General features: G+C 37.8%; 2 non-coding genes across 2 annotated transcripts; one reads left to right on the top strand and one right to left on the bottom strand.

The window, feature by feature from the left end:
* Positions 1-9,475: 9,475 nt before the first annotated feature.
* On the bottom strand, positions 9,476-9,583 carry LOC112768330 (small nucleolar RNA R71). Its single transcript, XR_003185765.1, has one exon. It is a non-coding gene; the product is annotated as a small nucleolar RNA R71 (small nucleolar RNA).
* Positions 9,584-21,418: 11,835 nt separating this feature from the next.
* Positions 21,419-21,526, top strand: LOC112768601 (small nucleolar RNA R71). The gene has a single exon (XR_003186009.1). It is a non-coding gene; the product is annotated as a small nucleolar RNA R71 (small nucleolar RNA).
* The last annotated feature ends 1,073 nt before the right edge of the window (positions 21,527-22,599 follow it).

Genomic DNA, 22,599 nt, shown 5'->3' with positions numbered 1-22,599 from the left:
CTAGCCTATACCACGAAGACTCTAATCGTAGATCAGAAGGCTAAGAGATATGCATTCAAGCTTGTTTTCATGTAGAACGGAAGTATTTGTCAGGCACGCGTTCATAGGTGAGAATGGTGATAAGCGTCACATAATCATCACATTCATCATGTTCTTGTGTGCGAATGAATATCTTAGAGAAGAAATAGGCTTGAGTTGATAGAAAAATAATAGTACTTTGCATTAATTCATGAAGAACAGCAGAGCTCCACACCTTAATCTATGGTGTGTAGAAACTCTACCGTTGAAAATACATAAGAACAAGGTCTAGGCATGGCCGAATGGCCAGCCTCTCTAATCTAAGAACTAAACATCCATAGATTTAAAAGTGGTCAAAAGACTCTGAATACAATAGTAAAAAGTCCTATTTATACTAAACTAATTACTAGGGTTTACAAAAATGAGTAAATGATGCAGAAATCCACTTCCGGGCCCACTTGGTGTGTGCTTGGACTGAGCATTGAAGCTTTCACGTGTAGAGGTCTTCCTTGGAGTTGAATGCCAGTTTTTAACTTGTTTCTGGCGTTTAACGCCAGAATAAGGCAGAAAGCTGGCGTTAAACGCCAGTTTGTGTCATCTAAACTCGGACAATGTATGGACTATTATATATTGCTGGAAAGCTCTGCATGTCTACTTTCCAACGCAATTGAGAGCGCACCATTTGGGTTTTTGTAGCTCCAGAAAATCCATTTTGAGTGCAGGGAGGTCAAAATCCAACAGCATCTGCAGTCCTTCTTCAGTCTCTGAATCAGATTTTTGCTCAAGTCCTTCAATTTCAGTTAGAAAATACCTGAAATCATAGAAAAACACAAAAACTCCTAGTAAAGTCTAGAAATGTGATTTTTATTTAAAAACTAATAAAGATATACTAAAAACTAATCAAATCATACTAAAAACTACTTAAAAACAATGCCAAAAAGCGTATAAATTATCCGCTCATCACTTTTCAGAAGCATTCTCCTTTCCTCTTTTAGTGGCCATCCTAAAGAAGGAAGAAAGAAAATTAACTTCAAGTATAGATAACTAACAATTGGAAGGAAGGAAGTCTAAGTAATAATGAATGCCAAAGGAAAAAGGGGTGTCCTATACATGGTAGCTACAACATGCATGGAAGACATTAAGTAAAATCATGAAGGGAATTCATAACAATTAGATTCAAGAGGGTTAAAAGCATGCAAGTAATAGGCATGAGAAGCATAACTCAAGCATCAATTATTAAATGTACCAAATTAAAGAGCACTTGTATGATGACAATTGTGAATGATAATCTCAATACATGTGGGTTACAAGTGTTGTGAAAAAGAGAGGCATTAAAGTGTAAGAGTAAAATAAAATAGAATTCAAAATGCCATAAGAGCTTTTTCACAAACACTTGGTGTGCAAGTTAAAATAGGAAGTAGAATAATGAATCCAAGTGTATATGTGATGAGCGGATAATTTATACCCTTTTGGCATTGTTTTTACATAGTTTTTAGTATGTTTTAGCTACTTTTTATTATATTTTTATTAGTTTTTGTGCAAAAATCACATTTCTAGACTTTACTATGAGTTTGTGTGTTTTTCTGTGATTTTAGGTATTTTCTGGCTAAAATTGAGGGACTTGAGCAAAAATCTGATTCAGAGGCTGAGAAAGGACTGCAGATGCTGTTGGATTTTGACCCTCCTACACTCGAAATGGATTTTCTTAAGCTACAGAAGCCCAATTGGTGCGCTCTGAATTGCGTTGGAAAGTAGACATCTTGGGCTTTTTAGAAATGTATAATAGTTCATACTTTGCCCGAGATTTTATGGCCTAAACTGGCGTCTAAATGCCAGCCAGAGACCCTTTTCTGGAGTAAAATGCCAGAACTGGCACCAGAACTGGAGTTAAACGCCCGAACTGGCACCCAAGCTGGCGTTTAACTCCAAGCATGGCCCATGCACGTGTAAATCTCAATGCTCAGCCCAAGTACACACTAAGTGGGCCCCGAAAATGGATTTCTGCACTATCTGCACTTAGTTACTTATTTTCTATAAACCCTAGTAACTAGTTTAATATAAATAGCGCTTTTTACTATTGTATTCAAATATACTGGGATACTTTATCATCCTTGGACTTAGAGGCTGGCCATTTGGCCATGCCTAGGTTATTTTCTCTTATGTATTTTCTACGGTGGAGTTTCTACACCTCATAGATTAAGGTGCGAAGCTCTGCTGTTGTTCATGAATTATTGCAAGTACTATTGTTTCTCTTTCAATTCACACTTACTTGTTCTCCAAGATATACTCTCGTACTTAATTCAGTTAAGTCAGAATGAAGGGGTGACCCGTGACAATCACCCACTATCTTTATTACTCGCTTAGCCAAGATCCGCGTGCTTGACAACCACAAGCGGTCTACATGATGTTCAACGTAGTCATTGGACGACAGTCGGAGTATATTCTCTTGGGTTTCTAAGACACATACCGAGTCCGTGAGATTAGGATCTTCGTGGTATAGGCTAGAACCAATTGGCAACCATTCCCCAGATCCGAAAAGTCTAAACCTTGTCAGTGGTATTCCGAGTAGGATCTGGGAAGGGATGACTGTGACGAGCTTCAAACTTCCGAATATTGGGCATAGTGACAGTGTGCAAAAGGATAAGGGTCCTATTTCGACGCTAGTGAGAACCGACAGATGATTAGCCGTGCGGTAGCTGTACCTGGTATTTTTCATCCGAGACGAGAAATCCGACAGTTGATTAGCCGTGCAGAGATCGTACCTGGTATTTTTCATCCGAGAGGATCATACAGCTTGCCATGGAAGGGAGCACGCATGATTGGAAGAAAGCAATAGGAAAGCAGAGGTTCAAAAGCAACAAAGCATCTCCAAAGGCTTATCTGAAATTCCCACCAATGAATTACATAAGTATCTCTATTTTATTTTATGTTTTATTTATCTTTTGATTATCAAAACCTCATAACCAATTGAATCCGCCTGACTGAGATTAACAAGATGACCATAGCTTGCTTCAAGCCGAAAATCTTCGTGGGATCGACCCTTACTCACGTAAGGTATTACTTGGACGACCCAGTGCACTTGCTGGTTAGTTGTGCGGAGTTGTGAAAAATGTGAATCACAATTTCGTGCACCAAGTTTTTGGCGCCGTTGTCGGGGATTGTTCGAGTTTGGACAACTGATGGTTCATCTTGTTGGTTAAATTGGGTAATTTTATTTTATGTTTAAGCTTTTTATTTTTATTTTCGAAAAAAATACAAAAAAATTAATAAAATCATAAAACCAAAAAAAAAAACAAAAAAAATTTGTGTTTCTTTTTTGAGTCTAGTGTCAATTTTAAGTTTGGTGTCAATTGCATGTTTTAATTTTTCTTAAATTTTAGAAAATATATGCATTATGTTCTTCTTTGATCTTCAAGTTGTTCTTGATGATTTTCTTTGTTTAATATTGTGATTTTCTTGTTTTGTGCTTTTTGTTGTTTTTCATATGTATTTTCGAATTCATAGTGTCTAAACATTAAAAATTTTTAAGTTTAGTGTCTTGCATGTCTTTCTTTTCTTAAAAATTTTCAAAAATATGTTCTTGGTGTTCATCATGGTCTTCAAAGTGTTCTTGGTGTTCATCTTGACATTCAAAGTGTTCTTGCATGCATTATTTGATTTGATCTTAATTTCTTATGTCATGTGTCTTTTGGTTGTTTTTCTCTTCCTTCATTAATTCAAAAATCAAAAAATGATATCTTTCCCTTTATTTACTCAAAAATTTCGAAATTTTGGGTTGATTTAGTCAAATTTTTTTAAAATTTAGTTGTTTTTTGGTAGTCAAGTCAAAATTTCAAACTAAAAACTTTATCTTTTCAAATCTTTTTCAAAAATCAAATCTTTTTCATTTTTCCTTTTTATATTTTCGAATTCCTTAAAGAAATTTTCAAAATCTTTTTTTTAATTTTATTTCATATTTTTGAAAAACTTTACTAACAATTAATGCTTTGATTCAAAAATTTCAAGTTTGTTACTTTCTTGTTAAGAAAGGTTCAATCTTTAAATTCTAGAATCATATCTTTTAGTTTCTTGTTTGTCAAGTCATCAACTTTAATTTTCAAAATCAAATCTTTTAAAATTTCTTTTTCAAAATAAATTTCAATCATATCTTTTTCAAAACTTAATTTCAAAATCTTTTTCAAACTTCTTATCTTTTCAAAATTTATTTTTAAATCTTTTTCAATTAACTACTTGACTTTTTTGTTTGATTTTAAAAAGTTTTCTATTTCTTATCTTTTTCAAAACTACCTAACTACTTTTCTCTCTCTCTAATTTTCGAAAACCACTAAACCCTTTTTCAAAATTCTTTTTAATTAACTAATTATTTTAAATTCTAATTTTATTTTATTTCTTTTCTTAAAATTCGAATTCTAACCTATAATTAAAATAAAAACAAAAACATTTTTCTTTTCTTTTAAGTAATATTCGAATACTCTCCCTCCCTCTGTGTTCGAATTCTTCTTATTCTCCTTCTACCTTATTCTTCTATTCTTGCATTCTTCTACTCACATAAAGGAATCTCTATACTGTGACATAGAGGATTCCTCTTCTCTCTTTGTTCTCTTCTTTTTCATATGAGCAGGAACAAGGATAAGAACATTCTTGTTGAAGCTGATCCTGAACCTGAAAGGACTCTGAAGAGGAAGCTAAGAGAAGCTAAAGTACAACACTCTGGAGAGGACCTTACAAAAATTTTCAAAAAAGAAAAAAACATGGCAGCCGAAAATAACAACAATGGTGGAGATGTAAGGAAGGTGCTTGGTGACATGACTGCACCAACATATGACTTCTATGGAAGAATCATCTCAATTTCTTCAATTGGAGCAAACAACTTTGAGCTTAAGCCTCAATTATTTTCTCGAATGCAGCAGAATTGCAAGTTTCATGGACTTCCATTGGAAGATCCTCATCAGTTCTTAGCTGAATTCTTGCAAATCTATGACATTGTTAAGACCAATGGGGTTAATCCCGAGGTCTACAGATTTATGCTTTTCCCCATTGATGTAAGAGACAGAGCTAGGATATGTTTGGACTCACAACCTAAAGAAAGCCTGAACTCTTGGGAAAAATTGGTCAATGCTTTCTTAGCCAAATTCTTTCCACCTCAAAAGTTGAGCAACCTTAGAGTGGAAGTCCAAACCTTCAGACAGAAGGAAGGTGAATCCCTCTTTGAAGGTGGGAAAGATTGATAAACCATTATTTTATGATTTATATTGTGTTTAATTGTGTGGTTTTATCAAAACTTTACCCACTTATTCATATGATAAGCATGTATTTACAATTCCTTTCCAAAATCACTCCATGGTTGAAAACTTGCTTCCTAGAGACCTTTAATTATGTATTTTAATTTTCCTTTATCCCATTCGATGTCGTGATCCGTGTGTTAAGTGTTTCAGGCTTCATAGGGCATGAATGACTTGGAAATTGGAGAGGAAGCTTGCAAAAATGGAAGGAACACAAGAAACCAAGGAGATGACCAGTGATGAGCGGATAATTTATATGCTTTTTGGCATTGTTTTTAGTATGTTTTTAGTATGATTTAATTAGTTTTCATTATATTTTTATTAGTTTTTAATTAAAAATCACATTTCTGTATTTTACTATGAGTTTGTGTGTTTTTCTGTGATTTAAGGTATTTTCTGGCTAAAATTGAGGGACCTGAGCAAAAATCAGATTCAGAGGTTGAAGAAGAACTGCAAATGCTGTTGGATTCTGACCTCCCTACACTCAAAGTAGATTCTCTGGAGATACAGAACTCCAAATGGCGCGCTTCCAATTGCGTTGGAAAGTAGACATCCAGGGATTTCCAGCAATATATAATAGTCCAACTTTGAATAAGGATTGACGACATAAACTGGCGTTCAACGCCAGTTCCATGCTGCATTCTGGAGTCAAACGCCAGAAACAGGTTGCAAAGTGGAGTTCAACGCCAGAAACAGGCTACAAACTGGCGTTCAACTCCAAAAGAAGCCTCTACACGTGTAAAGCTCAATGCTCAGCCCAAGCACACACCAAATAGGCCTCGGAAGTGGATTTCTGCATCATTTACTTATTTCTGTAAACCCTAGTAACTAGTTCAGTATAAATAGGACTTTTTACTATTGTATTTACATCTTTGGATTATCTTTTGATCCTTTGATCACGTTTGGGGGCTGGGCTCTCGGCTATTCCTGGACCTTCTTCACTTAGGTATTTTCAACGGTAGAGTTTCTACTCACCATAGATTAAGGTGTGGAGCTCTGCTGTTCCTCAAAGATTAATGCAAAGTACTACTGTTTTTCTATTCAATTTAACTTATTCCACTTCTAAGATAATCATTCGCACTTCAACATAATGGATGTGATGATCGTGACAGTCATCATCATTCTCAACTTATGAAGGCGTGCCTGACAACCACTTCCGTTCTACCTTAGATTGAATGGATATCTCTTGGATATCTAATACAGGGGACCGAGTCCGAGTTATTGGTGTCTTCGTGGTATAAGTTAGAACCCATGGATGGCCATTCCTGAGATCCGAAAAGTCTAAACCTTGTCTGTGGTATTCCTAGTAGGATCCGGGAAGGGATGGCTGTGACGAGCTTCAAACTCGCGAGTGCTGGGCGTAGTGACAGACGCAAAAGGATAGTAAATCCTATTCCAGTATGATCGAGAACCGACAAATGATTTGCCGTGCCGTGATAGAGCATTTGGACCTTTTTCACTGAGAGGATGGGATGTAGCCATTGACAACGGTGATGCCCTACATAAAGCTTGCCATGGAAAGGAGTAGGATTGATTGGATGAAGACAGCAGGAAAGCAGAGGTTCAGAGGGACGAAAGCATCTCTATACGCTTATCTGAAATTCTCACCAATGAATTACATAAGTACCACTATCCTATTTTATATTTTATTTATTTTCATCCACTATAATTTCTTAATACAATTTAATCCACCTGACTGAGATTTACATGGTGACCATAGCTTGCTTTAAGCCGACAATCTCCGTGGGATCGACCCTTACTCACGTAAGGTTCATTACTTGGACGACCCAGCGCACTTGCTGGTTAGTTGTACGAAGTTGTGAAACAGATATAAGATCATGAACGTGTGTATTGAGTTTTTAGCGCCGTTACCAAGGAATGGAATGATCACGATTTCGCACACCAAGTTTTTGGCGCCGTTGCCGGGGATTGTTCGAGTTTGGACAACTGACGGTTCATCTTGTTGCTTAGATTAGGTAATTTTATTTTAATTTTAAGCTTTTTATTTCTTATTTTCGAAAAAAAAATTTTCTTCAAAAATATTTCAAAAAAAAAAAATTTTCCCTTTGTTTTCAAAAATTATTTTAAAATTTTTAAGAATGAATTCTAAACTTTCAAAATGGTATGCTGAAGTTTGGCTGGCCATCAAGCTTTAGACTAACCTGGTATGATTCTTGGAATCTTGATTGAGGACTTTGAATTCGTTGCTTCCTTTTCCCTATATGTTTTCAAAAAAATAAAAATGTACAAAAATCCAAAAAAATTAATAAAATCATAAAAATCAAAAATATTTTATGTTGTTTGTTTGAGTCTTGAGTCAATTTCTAAGTTTGGTGTCAATTGCATATTTTTATTTTTCTAAAAATTTTTGAGAATTCATGCATTCATAGTTTTCTTCATGATCTTCAAGTTGTTCTTGGTAAGTCTTCTTGTTTGATCTTTATATTTTCTTGTTTTGTGTCTTTTCTTGTTTTTCATATGGATTCTTAATTTGTTAATGTCTAAAGAATAAAAAAATTTTAAGTTTGGTGTCTTGCATGTTTTCTTTTCTTGAAAATTTTTCAAAAATAAGTCTTGATGTTCATCTTGATCTTCAAAGTGTTCTTGGTGTTCATCTTGACATTCATAGTGTTCTTGCATGCATCACATGTTTTGATCCAAAATTTTCATGCATTGAGTCTTTTTGATATTTTTCTCTTTCATCATAAAAAAATTCAAAAATAAAAAATATATCTTTCCCTTTTTCTCTCATAAATTTTCGAAAATTTGAGTTGACTTTTTTTCAAAATTTTTAAAATCTAGTTGTTTCTTATGAGTCAAATCAAATTTTCAATTTGAAAATCTTATCTTTTTCAAAAATCAAATCCCTTTCATTTTTCTTATTTATTTTCGAAAATTTTAAAAATATTTTTCAAAAATTTTTTTCTTAATTTTATCTCATAATTTTCGAAAATATTATCAACAATTAATGTTTTGATTAAAAAATTTCAAGTTTGTTACTTGCTTGTTAAGAAAGATTCAAACTTTAAGTTCTAGAATCATATCTTGTGATTACTTGTGAGTTAAGTCATTAGTTTTGATTTTAAAATTTCAAATCTTTCTCAAACAAATCTCTTTCAATCATATCTTTCTATCATATCTTTTTAAATCATGTCTTTTTCAAAAATTTGATTTTAAAATATCTTTTCTAACTTCTTATCTTCTTATCTTTTCAAAATTGATTTCAAATCTTTTTCAACTAACTAATTGACTTTTTGTTTGTTTCTTATCTTTTTCAAAACCACCTAACTACTCTTCCCTCTCTAATTTTCGAAAATACCTCCCTCTTTTTCAAAAATTCTTTTTAATTAATTAATTATTTTAAATTTTAATTTTAATTTTATTTTTCCTTTAATTTTCGAAAATCATCAACTCCTTTTCAAAAATTATTTTCGAAAACTTCTCTCTCATCTTCTTCTATTTATTTAATTACTTACTAACACTTCTCTTCATCTCATATCTCTGCTCCTATCCTCACCCTTGTGTTTGGATTATCCATTCTTCTTTATATTACATTCTTTTCTTCTTTTACTCACACAAAGGAATCTCTATACTGTGACATAGAGGATTTCATATATTCTTTTCTGCTTTTTCTTCTTTTCCATATGACCAGGAACAAGGATAAGAACATTCTTGTTGAAGCTGATCCTGAACCTGAAAGAACTCTGAAGAGGAAGCTAAGGGAAGCTAAAGCACAACTCTCTGGAGAAAATCTGACAGAAATTTTTGAAAAAGAAGACAACATGGCCGAAAACAATAATAATGCAAGGAGGATGCATGGTGACTTTACTGCATCTAATTCCAATTTACATGGAAGAAGCATCTCCATCCCTGCCATTGGAGCAAACAAATTTGAGCTGAAACCTCAATTAGTTTCTCTGATGCAGTAGAACTGCAAGTTTCATGGACTTCCATCTAAAGATCCTTTTCAGTTCTTAACTGAATTCTTGCAGATCTTTGATACTGTTAAGACCAATGGGGTTGATCCCGAGGTCTACAGGCTTATGCTTTTCCCGTTTGCTGTAAGAGACAGAGCTAGAGTGTGGTTGGACTCTCAACCCAAAGATAGCCTGAACTCTTGGGATAAGCTGGTCACGGCTTTCTTAGCCAAGTTCTTTCCTCCTTAAAAGCTGAGTAGGCTTAGAGTGGATGTTCAAACCTTCAGACAGAAAGAAGGTGAATCCCTCTATGAAGCTTAGGAGAGATATAAGCAACTGACCAAAAAGTGTCCTTCTGACATGCTTTCAGAATGGACCATCCTGGATATATTCTATGATGGTCTGTCTGAATTAGCTAAGATGTCATTGGATACTTCTGTAGGTGGATCCATTCACCTAAAGAAAACGCCTGCAGAAGCTCAAGAACTCATTGACATGGTTGCTAATAACCAGTTCATGTACACTTCTGAGAGGAATCCTGTGAGTAATGGGACGCCTCAGAAGAAGGGAGTTCTTGAAATTGATACCTGAATGCCATATTGGCTTAGAATAAAATATTGACTCAGCAAGTCAATATGATTTCTCAGAGTCTGAATGGAATGCAAGCTGCATCCAACAGTACTCAAGAGGCATCTTCTGAGGAAGAAGCTTATGATCCTGAGAACCCTGCAATATCATAGGTGAATTACATGGGTGAACCCTATGGAAACACCTATAATCCCTCATGGAGAAATCACCCAAATCTCTCATGGAAGGATCAACAAAAGCCTCAACAAGGCTTTAATAATGGTGGAAGAAACAGGTTTAGCAATGGCAAGCCTTTCCCATCATCCACTCAGCAAAAGACAGAGAGTCCTGAGCAGGACCCATCTAGCTTAGCAAATATAGTCTCTGATCTATCTAAGGCCACTCTAAGTTTCATGAAAGAAACAAGGTCTTCCATTAGAAATTTGGAAGCACAAGTGGGCCAGCTGAGTAAAAGGATCACTGAAACCCCTCCTAGTACTCTCCCAAGCAATACAGAAGAAAATCCAAAAGGAGAGTGCATGGCCATTGAAATGACCATCATGGCTGAAACCACAAAAGAGGAGGAGGACGTGAATCCCAGTGAGGAAGACCTCCTGAGACGTCCAGAGATCAATAAGGAGTTTCCCTCTGAGGAACCAAAGGAATCTGAGGCTCATCTAGAGACCACAGAGATTCCATTGAACCTCCTTATGCCATTCATGAGCTCTGATGAGTATTCTTCTTCTGAAGAGAATGAAGATGTTACTGAAGAGCAAGTTGCCAAGTACCTTGGTGCTATCATGAAGCTGAATGCCAAATTATTTGGTAATGAGACTTGGGAAGATGAACTTTCCTTGCTCACCAATGAACTAAGTGATCTGGATCAACTGAGATTGCCTCAGAAGAAACAGGATCCTGGAAAGTTCTTAATACTTTGTACGATAGGCACCATGACCTTTGAGAAGGCTCTATGTGACCTTGGGTCAGGGATAAACCTCATGCCCCTCTCTGTAATGGAGAAATTGGGAATCTTTGAGGTGCAAGCTGCCAGAATCTCACTAGAGATGGCAGAAAACTCAAGAAAACAGGCTTATGGACTAGTAGAGGACATGTTAGTAAAGGTCGAAGACCTTTACATCCCTGCTAATTTCATAATCCTAGACACTGAAAAGGAAGAGGATGAATCCATTATCCTTGGAAGACCCTTCCTAGCCACAGCAAGAGCTGTGATTGATGTGGACAGAGGAGAGTTGGTCCTTCAACTGAATGAGGACTACCTTGTGTTTAAAACTCAAGGTCCTCCTTCTGTAACCATAGAGAGGAAGCATGAAAAGCTTCTCTCAGTACAGAGTCAAACTCTAAGTTTGGTGTTGGGAGGCCTCAGCCAAACTCTAAGTTTGGTGTTGAATCCCCACATCCAAACTCTAAGTTTGGTGTTGGGAATCTATAAAATTGACCTGATCACCTGTGTGGCTCAGTGAGAGCCTACTGTCAAGCTATTGACATTAAAGAAGCGCTTGTTGGAAGGCAACCCAATGTTATTTAATATATTTTATTTTATTTTCTCTTTGTTATTTCATGATTTACTAGGTTGATGATCATGTGGAGTCACAAAAACTACAAAAAAATTCAAAAACAGAATGAAAAATAGCATTGAAAACAGAACACCCTGGAGGAAGGGCTTACTGGCGTTTAAACGCGAGTAAGGAGCATCTAGCTGGCGTTTAACGCCAGAACAGAGCATGAAACTGGCGTTAAACGCTAGAAACAAGCAGCATTCTGGCGTTTAAACGCCAGGAATGCACCCCAAAGGAAAACTGGCGTTCAACGCCAGAAACATGCTGCAGACTGGCGTTGAACGCCCAAAACAAGTATGGAAGTGGCATTTAACGCCAGAAACATGCTGCAATCTGGTGTTAAACGCCAGGATTGCCTACAGAGGGCGTTTACACGCCTAATTGGAGCATGGATGATTAAAGTCCTTGGCCCCACTGGATCTGTAGACCCCACAGGATCTCCTCAGGATCTGTGGACCCCGCAGGATTCCCACCTACTTCTTCTCTCCTCTTCACACCTTTTCATAACTCTCTTCCCCAAATACCCCTCACCAATCAACTCAATCACTCTTTCCCATCACCTCTTCACCACTCACATCCATCCTCTCTTCCCCAAAAACCCCACCTACCTTTAAATTCAAAATAATTTCCCTCCCAAACCCAACCCTAAATGGCCGAACCCTAACCCCTCCCCACTCTTATATAAATCCCTCATTCCTTCTTCATTTTCACACAACACAACCCTCTCTTCTTCCCCTTAGCCGAATCCACCTTCTCCCTCCATCTCCTCCATTTTTCTTCTTCTTCTACTTCTTTCTCTTTCCTTTTGCTCGAGGACGAGTAACCATTTTAAGTTTGGTGTGGTAAAAGCATTGCTTATTGTTTTTCCATAACCATTTATGGCATCTAAGGCCAGAGAAACCTCTAGAAAGAGGAAAGTGAAGGCAATTGCTTCCACCTCTGAGTCATAGGAGATGGAGAGATTCATCTCAAAGGTCCATCAAGACATCTTCTATGAAGTTGTGGCCAAGAAGATAATGATCCCTGAGGTTCCTTTCAAACTCAAGAAGAGTGAGTATCCGGAGATCCAACTTGAAATCCAAAGAAGAGGTTGGGAAGTTCTCACCAACCCCATTAAACAAGTCAGGATCCTAATGGTTCAAGAGTTCTATGCAAATGCATGGATCACAAGGAACCATGATCAAAGTGTGAACCCGAATCCAAAGCATTGGCTTACCATGGTTCGGGGAAAATACTTAGATTTCAGTCCGGAAAATGTAAGGCTGGCGTTCAACTTGCCAATGATGGAAGAAAATGCACGCCCCTACACTAGAAGAGTCAACTTTGATCAAAGGTTGGACCAAGTCCTCATGGACATATGTGTGGAAGGAGCTCAATGGAAAATTGACTCAAAGGGCAAGCCGGTTCAACTAAGAAGGCTTGACCTCAAACCAGTAGCTAGAGGATGGTTGGAGTTCATTCAACGCTCAATAATTCCTACTAGCAACCGGTCTGAAGTTACTATAGACCGGGTCATCATGATCCATAATATCATGATTGGGGAGGAAGTGGAAGTTCATGAGATTATACCTCAAGAACTCTACAAGGTGGCTGACAAGACCTCTACTTTGGCAAGGTTAGCCTTTCCTCACCTCATTTGCCACCTCTGCAATTCGGTTAGAATTGACTTAGAGGGAGACATCCTCATTGAAGAGGATAAGCCCATCACTAAGAAAAAGATGGAGCAAACAAGAGAGCATGGACCTCAACATGAGCATGAGAAAAGTCCTCACCATGAAATCCCTGAGATGCCTCATGGGATGCACTTTCCTCCACAAAACTATTGGGAACAAATCAACACTTCCCTAGGTGAATTAAGTTCCAACATGGGACAATTAAAGGTGGAACATCAAGAGCACTCCATCATCCTCCATGAAATTAGAGAAGATCAAACAGCTATGAGGGAGGAGCAAGAAAGACAAGGAAGAGACATAGAGGAGCTCAAAAGCACCATTGGTTCTTCAAGCAGAGGAAGACGCCACCCTCACTAAGGTGGACTCATTCCTTAATCTCCTTGTTTATTTATTTTCCTATTTTTTGATTTTTATGCTTTATGTTTGTTTATGTTTTTGTCTTCATGATCACTAGTATTTAAGTGTCTATGCCTTAAAGTTATGAATGTCCTATGAATCCATCACCTCTCTTGAATGAAAAATGTTTTAATTACAAAAGAACAAAAAGTACATGGTTTCGAATTCATCCTTAAAACTAGTTTAATTATTTTGATGTGGTGACAATACTTTTTGTTTTCTGAATGAATGCTTGAACAGTGCATATGTCTTTTGAATTTGATGTTTAAGAATGTTAAATATGTTGGCTCTTGAAAGAATGATGAACAGGAGAAATGTTATTTGATAATCTGAAAAATCATAAAAATGATTCTTGATGCAAGAAAAAGCAGTGAATACAGAAAGCTTGCGAAAAAAAATGGCAAAAAAAAATAGAAAAAAGAAAGAAAGAAAGCAAGCAGAAAAAGCCAAAAGCTCTTAAAACCAAAAGGCAAGAGCAAAAAGCCAGTAACCCTTAAAACCAAAAGGCAAGGGTAATAAAAAGGATCCAAGGCTTTGAGCATCAGTGGATAGGAGGGCCTAAAGGAATAAAATCTTGGCCTAAGCGGCTAAACCAAGCTGTCCTTAACCATATGCTTGTGGCGTGAAGGTGTCAAGTGAAAACTTGAGACTGAGCGGTTAAAGTCAAGGTCCAAAGCAAAAGAAGAGTGTGCTTAAGAACCCTGGACACCTCTAATTGGGGACTTTAGCAAAGCTGAGTCACAATCTGAAAAGGTTCACCCAGTTATGTGTCTGTGGCATTTATGTTTCCGGTGGTAATACTGGAAAACAAAGTGCTTAGGGCCACGGCCAAGACTCATGAAGTAGATGTGTTCAAGAATCAACATACTAAACTAGGAGAATCAATAACACTATCTGAATTCTGAGTTCTTATAGATACCAATCATTCTGAACTTCAATGGAGGAAGTGAGATGCCAAAACTATTCAAGAGGCAAAAAGCTACAAGTCCCGCTCATCTGATTGGAGCTATGTTTCATTGATATTTTGGAATTTATAGTATATTCTCTTCTTTTTATCCTATTTGATTTTCAGTTGCTTAGGGACAAGCAACAATTTAAGTTTGGTGTTGTGATGAGCGGATAATTCATACGCTTTTTGGCATTGTTTTTAGTTTGTTTTTAGTATGATTTAGTTAGTTTTCAATATATTTTTATTAGTTTTTAATTAAAAATCACATTTCTAGACTTTACTATGAGTTTTTGTGTTTTTCTGTGATTTCAGGTATTTTCTGGCTAAAATTGAGGGGCCTGAGCAAAAATCAGATTCAGAGGTTGAAGAAGGACTGCAGATGCTGTTGGATTCTAACCTCCCTGAACTCAAAGTAGATTTTCTTGAGCTACAGAACTCCAAATGGTGCGCTTCTAATTGATTTGGAAAGTAGACATCTAGGGCTTTCCAGCAATATATAATAGTCCATACTTGGAATAAGGATTGATGACATAAACTGGCGTTCAACGTCAGTTCCATGCTGCATTCTAGAGTCAAACGCCAAAAACAGGTTGCAAAGTGGAGTTCAACGCCAGAAACAGGCTACTGGTGCACGAAATTGTGATCATGAACAATGGCGCCAAAGACTTGGAGCTCTCAAACGTGAATCACACTTTGTCACAATTCCGCACAAGTAACCAGCAAGTGCACTGGGTCGTCCAAGTAATAAACCTTACGTGAGTAAGGGTCGATCCCACGGAGATTGTTGGCTTGAAGGAAGCTATGGTCATCTTGTAAATCTCAGTCAGGCGGATTCAAATGGTTATGGAGTTTAAGGTGATGAAAATAAACATAAAATAAAGATAGAGATACTTATGTAATTCATTGTTGGATTTCAGATAAGCGTATGAAGATGCTTTGTTCCCCTTGAACCTCTGCTTTCCTATTGCCTTCTTCCAATCATTCATACTCCTTTCCATGGCAAGCTTTATGTTGGGCATCACCGTTGTCAATGGCTATATCCCGTCCTCTCAATGAAAATGGTCCTGATGCTCTGTCACAACATCGGCTAATCAGCTGTCGGTTCTCGATCATGTCGGAATAGGATCCATTGATCCTTTTGCGTTTGTCACACGCCCCACAATCGCGAGTTTGAAGCTCGTCACAGTCATCCCTTCCAAGATCCTACTCGGAATACCACAGACAAGAATGGCCGCCAATAATTCTAGCCTATACCACGAAGGTTTCAATCTTAGATTAGAAACCCAAGAGATACGCATTCAAGCTTGTTTGCATGTAAAACGGAAGTGGTTGTCAGTCACGCGCTCATAGGTGAGAATGATGATGAGTGTCACGGATCATCACATTCATCAAGTTGAAGAATGAATGAATATCTTGAAGAAGAAATAGACTTGAGTTGAATAGAAAAACAATAGTACTTGTATTAATTCATGAAGAACATCAGAGCTCCACACCTTAATCTATGGTGTGTAAAAACTCCACCGTTGAAAATACATAAGAACAAGGTCTAGGCATAGCCGTGAGGCCACCCCCCAAACGTGAAAAGGTCTATCAAAAGTATGAGTCAAAGATGAAAATACAATAGCAAAAGGTCCTATTTATAGAAAACTACTAGCCTATGGTTATAGAAATTGGTAATTAATGCAGAAATCTTCTTCCGGGCCCACTTGGTGTGTGCTTGGGCTGAGCATTGAAGCTTCCATGTGTAGAGACTTTTCTTGGAGTTAAACGCCAGCTTTTGTGCCAGTTTGGGCGATTAACTCCAGCTTTTGTGCCAGTTTTGGAGTTAAACGCCAGAATTCTTGGGCTGACATGGAACGCCGGTTTGGGCCATCAAATCTCGGGCAAAGTATGGACTATTATATATTGCTGGAAAGCCCAGGATGTCTAATTTCCAACGCAATTGAGAGCGTGCCAATTGGGCTTTGTAGCTCCAGAAAATCCACTTTGAGTGCAGGGAGGTTAGAATCCAACAGCATCTGCAGTCCTTTTTCAGCCTCTGAATCAGATTTTTGCTCGGGTCCCTCAATTTCAGCCAGAAAATACCTGAAATTACAGAAAAAAACACAAACTCATAGTAAAGTCCAGAAGAGTGATTTTTATTTAAAAACTAATAAAAATATAATAAAAACTAATTAAAATATACTAAAAACATACTAAAAACAATGCCAAAAAGCGTATAAATTATCCGCTCATCACAACACCAAACTTAAATTGTTGCTTGTCCCCAAGCAACTGAAAATCAAATAGGATAAAAAGAAGAGAATATACAATGAATTCCAAAAATATCTATGAAGATCAGTATTAATTAGATGAGCGGAGCTTTTAGCTTTTTGCTTCTGAACAGTTTTGGCATCTCACTTTATTCCTTGAAGTTTAGAATGATTGGCATCTATAGGAACTCAGAATCCAGATAGTGTTATTGATTCTCCTAGTTAAGTATGTTGATTCTTGAACACAGCTACTTTATGAGTCTTGGCCATGGCCCTAAGCACTTTGTTTTCCAGTATTACCACCGGATACATAAATGCCACAGACACATAACTGGGTGAACCTTTTCAGATTGTGACTCAGCTTTGCTAGAGTCCCCAATTAGAGGTGTCCAGGGTTCTTAAGCACACTCTTCTTTTTGCTTTGGACCTCGACTTTAACCGCTCAGTCTCAAGTTTTCACTTGACACCTTCATGCCACAAGCACATGGTTAGGGACAGCTTAGTTTAGCCGCTTAGGCCAGGATTTTATTCCTGTGGGACCTCCTATCCACTGATGCTCAAAGCCTTGGATCCTTTTTATCACCCTTGCCTTTTGGTTTAAAGGGGTATTGGCTTTTTCAGCTTACTTTTCTCTCTTTTTTTTTCGCCATTTTTTTTCTGCAAGCTTTCTATTCACTGCTTTTTCTTGCTTCAAGAATCAATTTCATGATTTTTCAGATTATCAAATAACATTTCTCCTTTTTCTTTCATTCTTTCAAGAGCCAACAGTTTTAACATTCTTTAAACAACAATTTCAAAAATATGCACTGTTCAAGCATTCATTCAGAAAAACAATAGTGTTGCCACCACATCAAAATAATTAAACTGTTTTAAAATTTGAAATTCATGCACTTCTTTTTCTTTTTCAATTAAAAAAATTTTTCATTTAAGAAAGGTGATGGATTCATTTTCATAGCTTTAAGGCATAGACACTAATGATCATATAATAAAGACACAAACATAGATAAACATAAGCATAAAAATTCGAAAAACAGGAAAATAAAGAACAAGGAAGTTAAAGAACGGGTCCACCTTAGTGATGGCAGCTTGTTCTTCCTCTTGAAGATCTTATGGAGTGCTTGAGCTCCTCAATGTCTCTTCCTTGCCTTTGTTATTCCTCTCTCATAGTTCTTTGATCTTCTCTAATTTCATGGAGGAGGATGGAATGCTCTTGGTGCTCCACCCTTAGTTGTCCCATGTTGGAACTTAATTCTCCTAGGGAGGTGTTGATTTGCTCCCAATATTTTTGTGGGGAAAAATGCATCCCTTGAGGTATCTCAAGGATTTCATGATGAGAAATTTCCTCATGCTCTTGTCCATGAGTGGGATCTCTTGTTTGCTCCATCCTTTTCTTAGTGATGGGCTTGTCCTCATCAATGAGGATGTCTTCCTCTATGTCAATTCCAACTGAATTGCAGAGGTGACAAATGAGATGAGGGAAGGCTAACCTTGCCACAGTGGAGGACTTGTCTGCCACCTTGTAGAGTTCTTGGGATATAACTTCATGATCTTCTACTTCCTCTCTAATCATGAAGCTATGAATCATGATAGCCCGGTCTATAGTAACTCCAGATCGGTTGCTAGTAGGAATGATTGAGCGTTGGATGAACTCCAACCATCCCCTAGCCACGGGCTTGAGATCATGCCTTCTTAGTTGAACCGGCTTCCCTCTTGAATCTCTCTTCCATTGAGTGCCCTCTTCACAGATGTCCATGAGGACTTGGTCCAACCTTTGATCAAAGTTGACCCTTCTTGTGTATGGGTGTGCATCTCCTTGCATCATAGGTAAGTTGAATGCCAACCTTACATTTTCCGGACTAAAATCCAAGTATTTCCCTTGGACCATTGTAAGCCAATTCTTGGGGTCCGGGTTCACACTTTGATCATGGTTCTTGGTGATTCATGCATTGGCATAGAACTCTTGAACCATTAAGATTCTGACCTGTTGAATGGGGTTGGTGAGAACTTTCCAACCTCTTCTTCGGATCTCATGTCGTATCTCCGGATATTCCCCCTTTTTGAGCTTAAAAGGGACCTCGGGGATCACCTTCTTCTTGGCCACAACTTCATAGAAGTGGTCTTGATGCACCCTTGAGAGGAATCTCTCCATCTCCCATGACTCGGAGGTGGAAGCTTTTGCCTTCCCTTTCCTCTTTCTAGAGGTTTCTCTGGCCTTTGGTGCCATAAATGGTTATAGAAAAACAAAAAGCTTTAGCTTTTATCACACCAAACTTAGAAGGTTGCTTGTCCTCGAACAAAAGAAGAAAGAAGAGAGTAGAAGAAGAAGAAATAGAGGAGATGGAGTGGGCTTTGTGTTTCAGCCATGGGGGAGAAGTGGTGTTTAGGTTGTGTGAAAATGAAGGAGTGAAGATGGGTTTATATAGGAGTGAGAGGGGTGTGTATGGTTCAGCCATTATGGGTGGGTTTGGGAAGGAAAGTTGTTTGAATTTGAATGGTGAGGTAGGTGGGATTTTATGATGGATGGATGTGGATTGGTGAAGGGTTTATGGAGAAAAGGGTAGGATTTGATAGGTGAGGGGTTTTTGGGGAAGAGGTATTGAGGTGATTGGTGAATGGGTGAAGAAGAGAGAGAGAGGTGGGGTAGGTGGGGATCCTGTGGGGTCCACAGATCCTGAGGTGTTAAGGATTTCTCATCCCTGTACCATGTGGCGTGCAAAGCGCCCCTTGCTGCCAATCTTGGCGTTAAACGCCAGCCTGCTGCCTATTTCTAGTGTTTAACGCCAGCTTCCTGCCCATTCCTGGCGTTAAATGCCAAGAATGGTGCCAGACTGGGCGTTTAACGCCCATTCTGCTACCTTTACTGGCGTTTAAACGCCAGTAAGTTTCTCCTCCAGGGTGTTCTATTTCTCATTCTGTTTTCCTTCTGTTTTTGCTTTTTCAATTATTTTTGTGACTTCACATGATCATCAACCTATAGAAAACATAAAATAACAAAAGAAAATAGAAAATTATCATAGAATAGTAACGATTGGGTTGCCTCCCAAAGCGCTTCTTTAATGTCAATAGCTTGACAGTGGCTCTCATGGAGCCTCACAGATGTTCAGAGCAATGTTGGAACCTCCCAACACTAAACTTAGAGTTTAAATGTGGGGGTTCAACACCAAACTTAGAGTTTGGTTGTGGCCTCCGAACAACAAACTTAGAGTTTGACTGTGGGAGCTCTGTTTGACTCTGTATTGAGAGAAGTTCTTCATGCTTCCTCTCCATGGTTACAGAGGGATATCCTTGAGCTTTAAACACAAGGGAGTCTCCATTCACTTGAATGATCAATTATCCTCTGTCAACATCAATAACAGCTTTTGCTGTGGCTAGGAAGGGTCTGCCAAGGATGATGGATTCATCCATACACTTCCCAGTCTCTAGGATTATGAAGTCAGCAGGGATGTAGTGGCCTTCAAACTTTACCAAGACATCCTCTACAAGTCTATAATCCTGTTTCTTTGAATTGTCTGCCATCTCCAGTGAGATTCTTGCAGCTTATACCTCAATGATCCCTAGCTTCTCCATTACAGAGAGAGGCATGAGGTTTATGCTTGCCCTAGGTCACACAGAGCCTTCTCAAAGGTCATGATGCCTATGGTACAAGGTATTGAGAACTTTCCAGGATCTTGTCTCTTCAGAGGTAATCTCTGCCTAGTCAAGTCATCCAGTTCTTTGATGAGCAATGGAGGTTCATCCTCCCAAGTCTCATTACCAAACAACTTTGCATTTAGCTTCATGATTGCTCCAAGGTACTTAGCAATTTGTTCTTCAGTAACATCTTCATCCTCTTCAGAGGAAGAATACTCATCAGAGCTCATGAATGGCAAAAGTAAATTTACTAGAATCTCTATGGTCTCAGTGTGAGCCTCAGATTCCCATGGTTCCTCTTTAGGGAACTCTATGGAGGTCAGTGGGCATCCATTGAGGTCTTCCTCAGTGGGAATCACTGCCTCTTCCTCCTCTCCATGTTCGGCCATGTGAGATGTGGTTATGGCCTTGCACTCTCTTTTTGGATTCTCTTCTGTATTGCTAGGGAGAGTGCTAGGAGGGAGTTCAGTAATTTTCTTACTCAGCTGACCCAATTGTGCCTCCAAATTTCTAATGGAGGACCTTGTTACAGTCATGAAACTTTGAGTGGTTTTGATTAGATCAGAGACAATGGTTGTTAAGTCAGAGTGGCTCTACTTAGAATTATCTGTTTGTTGCTGAGAAGATAATGGAAAAGGCTTGCTATTGCTAAACCTATTTCTTCCACCATTATTGTTGTTGAAACCTTGTTGAGGTCTCTGTTGATCCTTCAATGAGAGATTTGGATGATTTCTCCATGAAGGGTTATAGGTGTTTCCATAGGGTTCTCCCATGTAATTCACCTCTTCCATTGCTGGGTTCTCAGGATCATAAGCTTCTTCTTCAGAGGAAGCTTCCTTAGTACTGCCTATTGCTGCTTGCATTTCAGACAGACTCTGAGAAGTCATATTGACTTGTTAGGTCAATATTTTATTCTGAGCCAATATGGCATTCAGAGTATCAATCTCAAGAACTCTTTTCTTCTGAGTTGACCCATTATTCACAGGATTCCTTTCAGAGGTTTACATGAATTGGTTATTTGCAACCATTTCAATGAGTTCTTGAGCTTCTGCAGGCATCTTCTTCAGATGAAGAGATCCTCCAGCAGAGCTATCCAATGATATCTTGGCTAGTTCAGACAGACCATCATAGAAGATTCCTATGATGCTCCATTCTGAAAGCATGTCAGAAGGGCACCTTCTGATCAATTGCTTGTATCTCTCCCAAGCTTCATAGAGGGACTCACCATCCTTCTGTCTAAAGGTTTGGACTTCCACTCTAAGCTTACTCAATTTTTGAGGTGGAAAGAACTTTTCCAAGAAGGCATTGACTAGCTTTTCCCAAGAGTTTAGGCTTTCCTTAGGTTGTGAATCCAACCATGTTCTAGCTCTGTCTCTTACAGCAAAAGGAAAGAGCATAAGTCTGTAGACTTCAGGGTCAATCCCATTGGTCTTGACAGTGTCACAGATTTACAAGAATTCAGCCAAGAACTGATGATGATCTTCCAATGGAAGTCCATGAAACTTGCAATTCTATTGCATTAGAGAAACTAATTGAGGCTTAATCTCAAAGTTGTTTGCTCCAATGGCAGGGATTGAGATGCTTCTCCCATAGAAATTGGGAGTAGGTGCAGTAAAGTCACCAAGCACCTTCCTTGCATTGTTGGCATTGTTGTTTTCGGCTGCCATTGCTTCTTCTTCTTTGAAAAGCTCTGTTAGGCCCTCTAGAAAGAGTTGTGTTTTGGTTTCTCTTAGCTTTTTCTTCAAGGTCCTTTCAGGTTCAGGATCAGCTTCAACAAGAATGCTTTTATCTTTGCTCCTGCTCATATGAAAGAGAAGAGAATAAAAAAGTATGGAATCCTCTATGTCACAGTATAGAGATTCCTTGAGGTGTCAGAGGAAAAGAAGAATAGAAGGAGAGGGTAGAGAGAGGAGAATTCGAACTTGTTAAGAAGGATAGAGTTCGAATTGTACCTTGAGGAGGAGTGTTAGTCCTTTAAATAGAAGGATGTGAGAAGAGGGGAAGAATTTTCGAAAATTAATTAAAAGATTTTGAAATAATTAAAAGAAATTTTTGAAAATTTGATTGATGATTTTCGAAAACTAAGATTGAGAAAGAAATAAAGTAATTTTTGAAAAAGATTTTGAAATTAGAAATTAAGAAGATATGATTGAAAGTTAATTTTGAAAAAGATGTGATTGAAAAGATATGATTGAGAAGATATGATTGAAAATCAAATTAAAAAGAGAAAGTTTTAAAACTAAAGTTGATTACTTGACTAACAAGAAATTAAAAGATATGATTCTGAAATTTAAAATTTGATCCTTTCTTAATAGGCAAGTAACAACTTGAAAATTTT

This window comes from Arachis hypogaea, chromosome 17 (genome assembly GCF_003086295.3).
Source record: "Arachis hypogaea cultivar Tifrunner chromosome 17, arahy.Tifrunner.gnm2.J5K5, whole genome shotgun sequence".
Taxonomy (NCBI): domain Eukaryota; kingdom Viridiplantae; phylum Streptophyta; class Magnoliopsida; order Fabales; family Fabaceae; genus Arachis; species Arachis hypogaea.
The sequence above is the reverse complement of the archived record's forward strand: the minus strand, read 5'-3'. Positions and strand labels throughout refer to the sequence as shown.